Raw genomic sequence first — 9859 nt, 5'->3', positions numbered from 1 at the left:
ACGGACGACAGAAAAGTGGGTGAAGGGAGACATTAGTCAGTGTAAGACATTAAAAAGTAATAATAATTTATAAATTATCAAGGGTTTATGAGGGAGGGAGGGTGAGAGAGGGAGGGGAAAATTGAGGAGCTGATATCCAGGGCTCAAGTAGAAAGAAAATGCTTTGAAAATGATGATGGCAACAAATGTATAAATGTGCTTGACACAATGGATGTATGTATGGATTGTGGTAAGAGTTGTATGAACCCCCAATGAAATGATTTTTTTAAAAAAGAATAAGGTCAGAACTTTCAGCAGAAACTATGCAGACAATGGAATGATGTGTGTGGGGGTGGGTGGGGGGAATAAAGAAGAAGAAGAAAATCCCACGAATCTTATCTAGAAAAATTATCCCTTACATATAGGGTGAGGGAGTGAGGTGGGAATAGGGCATTTCCAGGTAAGAAGAAATTAAGCTAATTAGAAAAATAAGACAACCCTTACAAAAAATATTAAGGGGAATTATCTGCATAGAAAACAGAGAATCGACAACAGAAGACATAAACCTGAAATCAACAAACAAGACACCACCACCCAGAAATCAATCCACTTACGCAGTATTCAAAATGAAACACACAAGATTAAAACAGTGATTTAGAAATCATTCTGCCATGAAGATAATTTCAAAGAAATTAGACATTATTGTTTTCTTTTTTTATTTAGTAAATGCTCTTTTATTATTATTAAAAGATCATTTTATTGGGGCCTCTTACAACAACCCATACATCATTGTATCAAGCATATTTGTATATATGTTGCCATCATTATTTTCTAAACATTTACTTTCTATTTGCGTTATTGGTACCAGTTCCTCTTATTTCCCTCCCCACCTCCCCGGATGTTTAAAAATGTAGATGTAAAATGTTTGAATGTCATGTATTGAGAAGCTGGCCCATACAAGTATAGTTTTCTTTTTTCAACAGTCTTTTAAATTCCATTTTATTAGGTAAATTAATAATACTATCAATAGTATTACCTTATGCCCCATGGGAATGATTTATAATTTTCTCTATGCTTTATAATTTTATTGTTATAAAATTATAACAGTGTTCTCTAAAGTGAGCTAGAGTCATATATAAACATAGATATATAAAGGGATTTGGGGCTTACACTTAATTATAGCCCTAATCTAAGAACAATTAGTTCTTACAACATGGACTTATTGTGTACTTGCCATCATGAAGAAATCAATGAAAATATGGGTGATAAAGCAAAATGTGTAGAAGAAACTGGGTGGTGTCCGTCTATCAGAAAAAATACTGTCTGAGACATCAAAGGCTTGTCATAAACAAGCAGCCATTTAAGTGCAACATCAATTAAATCCACATGGAAGAAGCACACCAGCTTGTGTGATCCAAATCTGAAGGAGGAAATGATATCAGAGCTTAATTTGTAAACACCCAGTTTGCAAAAGGCTAACATGACAGTGGAAGTTCACAATCCATTTGCAGGGTTCCTCCATGGATTTAGCCTTAAGGGAATCCACTCGGACCATCGTCCAGGGATGTGAATAGCCTTTCTATCAGACAGAGAGCACTGTAAAGTTGACCTTGGTGGATGTAACTAGGTTAAAATATAACATTTTATCATTTGATCTCTTTTTTCCCTATTTAAAAATATCCATTTTTAATATTGTCTGCTTTCTTTTTGATTGAGGTTTTTTTTATCTCTTTTTGTTGTTGTTGTTGCTGTTTGTTTTTGATTTTTTATTTCTTGTTGGTGTTTTGTATGATTTTCTGTATATGAAACCCAAGATAGATAAATCTGTAGAGACAGTAATTGAATTAATAATTACTCTCAGGCATGGCAGGAAATTGGAGGAAATGAGGAGTTAACAACAAGTATAAGAAAGAAGAAAATGTCCTGAAACTAATTGTGGTGATAATTGCACAACTCTTCTTAGTATGACTAAACTTTAAATTGCATGATAGGTGAATTATGCCAATAAAACTATTTTTAAAAGCAAAAAAAATAATTGGGATGGAAAGGAAGTCAAATACTTTGCAAGAGGGAACAGACTATATTAGCTTGGGCATAAAATAACAAATAGTAATTACCAGGAATATGGAAAAACTTTATCAAAACAAAAATGAAGAAAATCATAAAAACTTAACAAGCAGTAAAATAAAAGCAAAGAAAAAAGTAGACCGTAGCTCAGCACAGAAAATTATAAGGAACAAAGAAATCAACAAAACTACAAATTAACACACAGCAAAATTACAGCAATAAATTCACACATTCTGATGAGAGCTGTAAGAGCCTCCAATAAAATGATGTTTTAAAATATTAAGTAAATAATATCACACATACCAATAATAATACTGAGAGAAAATAAATTAAATGCACCAGTCAAAAGACATAGAGTATCAGATTGGAAAGAAAACAAGATCCATCAATACACTGCTTATCTCCCTCACCCACCCCACCCCACCCCAGAAGAATGTACTACAAAGGACGCACTGAAGCTACAGCTCAGGGAGAGGGGCACATCTGATTAGAGCACACAGGAGCAAACTAAGAGGGAAGGAGGGAGAAAGAGAGTGGAACACATCCTGGTCCACCAAGCCCCGAGAACAATATTCCTGCTCAGAGCAGCCAATGCACAAAGAGGACCATAGATCCGGCTCCACCACAAGACACAGGCATGACTTCCCTCACTGAACCATAGCACTACCAGGGACAACACCGGAGACAAGGTGTGGGAATTGTGCCCAATCTGACCCCACCACACCCGGGTAAAACACTAAGGGTGTGCAACAGAGCAGCAAGGGGAACAAAGGAATGAAGTCCCTGAGGAATCCCAAAACTAGACTTCAGGGGGCAGGGCATGACATCTCATCAGACTCAACCGAAAAAACACTCATAAAGGTCAACAAACAGACCTGGGACTATTTATAGTCTTTTCTCTTTTTTTGTTTTGTTTTGTGCTTATTATTGTTTTTGCATATCTATCTAGATAAGATAGAAACAATCCAGAGGGGAAACAATGAGACTGATGGCTCTGGGGGACCACAGGAGAGGGGGAGGCAGGGGAAAGGAAGGAGGGAGCCAACAAACCTAGGGACAAGGGAAAAACAAGTGATCTAAAATCAATGGCGAGGGTGTAGGATGCCTGGTGGGGCTTGATCAAGTGCAATATAGCCAAGAGGAATTAATGAAAGCTGAATAAAGATCAGACATGATAGTAGGACAAGAGGAAAGAACTAGGAAGCAAAGGATATTTATAGAAGTCTAAATAAGGCACATATATAAATATATTTATATATAATGATAGGGAAATATATCTATGTACATATATTTATATGTTAAGTACTAAGCTAGCAGATGGACATTGAGCCTCAGCTCAAGTGCTCCCTCGACACAAGAACACTTTGTTCTAATAACCTGACATTCTGTGATGCTCACCTTCCTGACATGATCACTGAAGACAAAATGAGTGCATAAGCAAATGTGAAGAAAGCTGATGGTGCCCAGCTCCCTAAAGATATAGCATCTGGGGTCTTAAAGGCTTGAAGTTAAACAAGTGGCCATCTAGCTCACAAGCAACAAAGCCCACATGGAAGAAGCACACCAGCCTGTGTGATCATGAAATGTGTTAATGGGATCAGGCATCAGGCATCAAAGATCCAGAACAAAAAATCGCATCAATATAAGTGAAGGGGAGGGCGGAGTGGAGACTCAAAGCTTATTTGTAGACAATTGGACATCCTCTCACAGAAGGGTCACAAGGAAGAGACGAGCCAGTCAGGGTGCAGTATAGCACCAATAAAACATACAACTTTCCTCTAGTTCTCTAATGCTTCTCCCCACCACCACTATCATGATCCCAATTCTACCTTACAAATCTGTCTAGACCAAAGCATGTACACTGGTACAGATAAGAGCTCGCAAAACAGGGATTCTAGGACAGATAAAACCCTCAGGACCAATACTGAGAGTATGGATACCAGGAGGGTAGGAGGAAGGTGGGGAGAGAAAGGGGGAATAGATCATAATGATCGACATATACCTTCCCTGGGGGGATGAACAACAGAAAAGTGGGTGATGGGAAATAGCAGACCATGTCAGACATGAAAAAAAGATAATTATCAAGGGTTCATGAGGGAGAGAGGATGAGGGCAGGAGGGGAAAAACGAGGAGTGATACCAAGGGCTTAAGTAGAAAGAAAATATTTTGAATATGATGGCAACATATTTACAAATGTGCTTGACACAATGGATGGATGGATGGATTGTGATAAGAGCTGTATGAGCCCCCAATAAAATGATTTAATTAAAAAAATAAGTCTTTCTCCAATCCTAATGCCACATTGTTTTTCATATAATCCACATTCTCTGATGATTTGCTCAGCATACAGATGGAATAAGCATGAGGAGAGGATACAACCCTGATGCACAGGTTTCCTGATTTTAAACCTTGTAATATTCCCTTGTTTTGTTTGCACAGCTGCCTCTTGATCCTTGTACAAGTTCTGCATAAGCATATTGAAATGTTCTGGAATTCCCATTATTCTCAAAGTGATCCATAATTTGCTATGATTCACAGTGTAATGCCTTGGTTAAGTCAATGAAACACAAGTAAACATCTGAGGTAGTTAGTTTATTGTGCCAACTTGTGGGGTTAATTGAAAGATGGAGGGATAAATGGCTCAGTGAGTCTTGCCTTTCTAGTTCTTGGGTCTCTTGCTTTCTGATGGTCGGACCAGGGTGCAGCTGCTTTAGCCAGTTCCCTGCTTCAGCTTGCAAGGCTGACTTCCTGCAAGACATTCCCAAGGAGGAGTCACATGGACCTACCCCGATGCAGCCCTGGGTGCTGGAGCAACCGTGTGGAGACCCCTGCCAGTACTGAGATGCTTGCACATTCACTGACTCAGCTTTCCTCCTGCAGTCCGCCTTATTGCCTGTGTTTTGTGAGATAGAGGAGGACTTTGTGGATTGGTGTCAGACATATTGGTTAATGTTGGACTTGTGGGCTTGGGCAGCACTGGGTTGGGATGTTTTCTTGATGTGCACTTACCCTTTATATAAAACTCTCTCTTATACATGAGTTTCTGTGGATTTGTTTCTTTAATGTACCCAGACTAACACGCATCTTTCTGGTATTCTCTGCTTTCAGCCAATTTAGCCAAGATCCAACTGACATCAGCAGTGATATCCCTTGTTCCATGTCCTCTACTGAATCCCACATGAACCTCTGGCAGCTCTATGTCAATGTTCCGCTGCAACTGTTGTTGGATGATCTTCAGCAAAATTGTACTTGTATGTAATATCAATGATATTGTTCTATGGCTTGAGCATTCTGTTGGGTCACCTTTCTTTAGAATGTGTACAAATATGAACCTTTTCCAGTCAGTTGGCCAAGTAGCTGTCTTCCAAATTTCCTGGCATAGATGAGTGAGGGCTTCCAGTGCTTCATTAGCTCCTGGAAACACTACAATTGATATTTTGTTAGTGTCTGGAGCCTTGTTTTTGGCCAATGATTTCAGTGTAGCTTGGATTTCTTCCTGCAGCACAATTGGTTCTTGCTCATATGCTACCTCCTAAAATGGCAGAATGTTGACCTTTTGGTATAGTGACTCTGTATGCTTTCCTTCTTGTTTTGATGCTTCCTGAATATACAATATTTTGCCCATACAATCTTCAGTACTAGAAGTGGAAGCTTGATTTTTTTATTAATTTTTTTCAGTTTCAGATATGCTGAGTCTGTTCTCCCCTTTTGTTTTTCAAATTCTAGGGCTTTCCACATTTCATTCTAATATTTGACTTTGTCTTTTCGAGTTGCCCTTTGAAATTTAGTATTTACTGTTCATCTCTTTGACTTAATCATTTTTTTCCAATTGCCTTAGCTACTCTACAATTAAGAGCAACTTTCAGAGTCTCAATTGATGGTCTGTTTCACAGTTAGTCCCTGACCTGGTTGTAGGTGCTGATATTGATATTTGTACAGAATAAATCCTTACATGACTGGATGCTATTTGCACAGACAATGGAAGTTGGTGGTCAGATAAAACTTACAATAAAATACATTCACAATATCAGACATAGGTCTGCCAGAATAATACATATCTTAATATAGTAAGTAGGGCATTGAAGCAGCAAATAAATCTTAGTCCGCTTATGGACAGTTCAATATTCTTGATATAGCTGTCTTCTGCTTTTTCACATTTCATGTAGTTTCAGTCATAAATCCTCAGGTTACAGATGTGTTTGTTTGAGGTAGTTTAATTCACTGAGTGGAGTTGCCACAATGCATCCTTCTGGTATGCTCTTTGGAGTTCATCATTAGCTTTTGTGTATGGTGCATAAATTTGAATAATAGTTTTATTGATTGGGTTTCCTTGAATGTAGATAGATACAATCCTATCACAGACAGCATTGTACATCAAGATTGAGTTTTTAAAAATTATTTTATTGGGGGCTCGTACAACTCATCACAATCCATACATACATCCATTGTGTCTAGCACATTTGTACATTTGTTGCCATCATCATTCTCAAAACATTTGCTTTCTATTTGAGCCCTTGACATCAGTTCCTCATTTTCCCCCCTCCCTCCCCCCTTCCCCATCCCTCATGAACCCTTGATAATTTATTAATTATTATTATTTTGTCATATCTTACACTGTCTGACGTCTCCCTTCACCCACTTTTCTGTTATCCATCCCCCATGGAGGAGGTTATATGTAGATCCTTGTATTTGGTTCCCCCTTTCTACCCACCTTCCTTCCACCCTCCCAGTATTGCCACTCTGACCGCTGGTCCTGAAGGGATCATCCGCCCTGGATTCCCTGTTTCCAGTTCCTATTTGTACCAGTGTACATCCTCTGGTCTAGCCAGATTTGTAAGGTAGAATTGGGATCATGATAGTGGGGGGGAGGCATGATTGATTTTTAAATGTCCATTTTGATGATGAATGCCACACCATTCCTTTTGATTTTGTTATTCTTGGCATTTTAAAAAATGCAAATGGCCTATAACAACCCATTTCAGCTAGCTAATATCTAGGCTATTGACTTTATACATTCCATTTCATTTTGATTACTTCCAGTTTTCCTAGATTCACAGGTCCCTTATTCCATACTCTAATCATCAGCAGATTTTTTGCAACTTTTTCTCCTTTTCTGGAGTTATGCCCCATCAGCCAATGAAGATCTGAAGGCTCCACTCCCAGAGGCTTTACTTGACTCACGTCCCTGTGGTGACTCCACTCTGAGAAATCAGCTTCTGAGTCATATTTTGAGAGCTCTCCAGCTCAAGGGGCACATCCTTCAGGTACTGTGTCCAAAAATGTTTGGCTTCCATTCATTAGCACTTCAATATCTGACATTTTTTCCCAAGCTATGCATAAGCCTTTCAGCAGTTACTTCCTCCGAAGTGGGGACCCAAGTCTTTCTTTGTTGTCTGTTCTTAGTCTGGAAGTTCTGCTGAAATCTGTGCATTGTGGGTGACCTTGCTAGCATTTGAAATACCAGTGACCTAACTTCCAACATCACAGCAACACACGAGTCATCGCAGTAAGACGAACAAGCACAAAAGTGGTGGGTTGTTGCGGTTAGCTGCCATCAAGTTGGTTTCAACCCATGGTGAACTTATGCTCAACAAAACACTGCCCAGTCCAGCGTTCGTCTTGACAATTAGTCCTACTCTTCAGCCCATCGTTGCAGCCACTATGTCAATTCACCTCCTTCAGGTTCTTTCTCTTTTTGGCTGGCCCTCTACTTTACCAAGCACCACAGCCTTTTCCACAGACTAGCTTTTTCTGACAACGTGTCCAAAGTATCTAAGACAAAGTCTTGCCATCCTTGCCTCCAAGGAACGCTCTGGCTATGCACCTTCTAAGAAAAATTGTCCTTTTGGCAGTCCATGATATTTTCAATATTCTTCTCCAGCAACACAATACAAAAACATCAATTCTTCTTTGGTCTTACTTACTCAAAGTCCAACTTTCACACGCATATGAGGCAACTGAATATGCCATGGCTTAGGTCAGGCATACCTTAGTCCTCAAAATAACCTCTCTGCTTTTCAACACTCTAAAGAAGTCTTTTTATAAAAAAATAATTTTATTGAGGGCTTATACCACTCTTATCACAATCCATGCATACCTCCATTGTGTCAAGCACATTTGTACTGCCATTATCATTTTCAAAACATTTTCTTTCTACTTGAGTCCTTGATATCAGCTCCTCATTTCCCTCCTCCCCCTCCCTCTTTTATGAACCCTTGATAATTTATAATTTTTTTTTCATGTCTTACACTGACCGCTGTCTCCCTTCACCCACTTTTCTATTGTCCATTCACCTGGGAGGGGGTTATAAGTAGATCATTGTGATTGGTTCCCCTTTTCTCCGCCCACCTTCCTCTTACCCTCCTGGTATCGCTATTCTCATTATTGGTCCTGAGGGGTTTATCTGTCCTGGATTTAGTATGTTTCCAGCTCTTATCTGTAGCAGTGTACATGCTATGGTCTAGCTGGATTTGTAAGGTAGAAGTGGGGTCATGATAGTGGGTGGGGGGAAAGAAAGCATTAAAGAACTAGAGGAAAGTTGTATGTTTCATCATGCTATACTGCACCCTGACTGGCTCATCTTTTCCTTGTGACCCTTCTGTAAGGGGATGTCCAATTGTCTACAGATGGGAATTGGGGCTCCACTCTGCACTCCACCTCATTCACATTGATATGATTTTTTGTTCTGGGTCTTTGATGCCTGATACCGGATTCCATCAACACACCTCATGATCACACAGGCTGGTGTGTTTCTTCCATGTGGGCTTTGTTGCTTCTCAGTCTAAAGAGGTCTTATGCAGCATATTTACTCAATGCAATGCATCATTTCACCTCCTGACTACTGGTTCCATAAATATTGCTTGTGGATTCAGACAAGATGGCATCTTCAACAACTTTGATCTTTCCTCAGTCTATTATGATGTAACATTTTGGTCCACTTGTGAAGATTTTGATCCTCTTTACGTTGAGTTATAATCCACACTGTAGGTTGTAATCATTGATCTTCATCAGCAAGTGCTTCAAGTCTTCCTCACTTTCAGCAAGGTTATGTCATGTGCATATCATAGGTTGTTTGCAAGTCTTCCTCCCATCCTAATACCACATTGTTCTTCATATAATCCAGATTCTCTGATTATTTGCTCAATATACAGATTGAATAATATGGTGAGAAGATACAACACACATTTTCACATTTCCTGACTTTAAACCGTGCAATATCCCTTGTTCTGTCAAAACAACTGCTTTGTGATCCCTGTGCGAGTTCCACATGCATACAATGAAGTATTCTGGAATTCCCATTATTCTCAAGGCTTGTTATTATGCACACAGTTGAATGCCTTGGCATAATCAATAAACCTCAAGTAAATACCTTTATACTCTTCTGAATCTGGCCTGGTCCTCTGGCAGCTCCCTGTTAATGTACAACTGCAACTGTTGTTGGAAGATCTTCAGCAAAATTTTACTTGCACGCGATACCAATTAAATAATTTGAGCATTCTTTGGGTCACCCTTCTTTAGAATGGGTGTAAATATGGATTTTTCCAGGCAGTTGACCAACTAGCCGTTTCCCAAATTTCCTGGCATAGACAAGTAAGTACTTCCAGTGCTTTATCAGCTTATTAAAACATTTCAATTGATATTCTATAAATTCCTGAAGATTTGTTTTTGGCCAAATGGCCGCTTGTTTACCTTCAAGCCTTTAAGACCCTAGACGCAAGTGGTGTTAACAAACCCAGGGACAAGGGAACAACAAGTGATCCAAATTGGTGGTGAGGTGGGTGTGGGAGGCCTGGTAGAGCATGATCAAGGGTAA

The sequence above is a fragment of the Echinops telfairi genome, unplaced genomic scaffold (genome assembly GCF_000313985.2).
Source record: "Echinops telfairi isolate 266 unplaced genomic scaffold, ASM31398v2 ScPeMD7_34;HRSCAF=130, whole genome shotgun sequence".
Classification (NCBI taxonomy): Eukaryota; Metazoa; Chordata; class Mammalia; order Afrosoricida; family Tenrecidae; genus Echinops; species Echinops telfairi.
The sequence above is the reverse complement of the archived record's forward strand: the minus strand, read 5'-3'. Positions refer to the sequence as shown.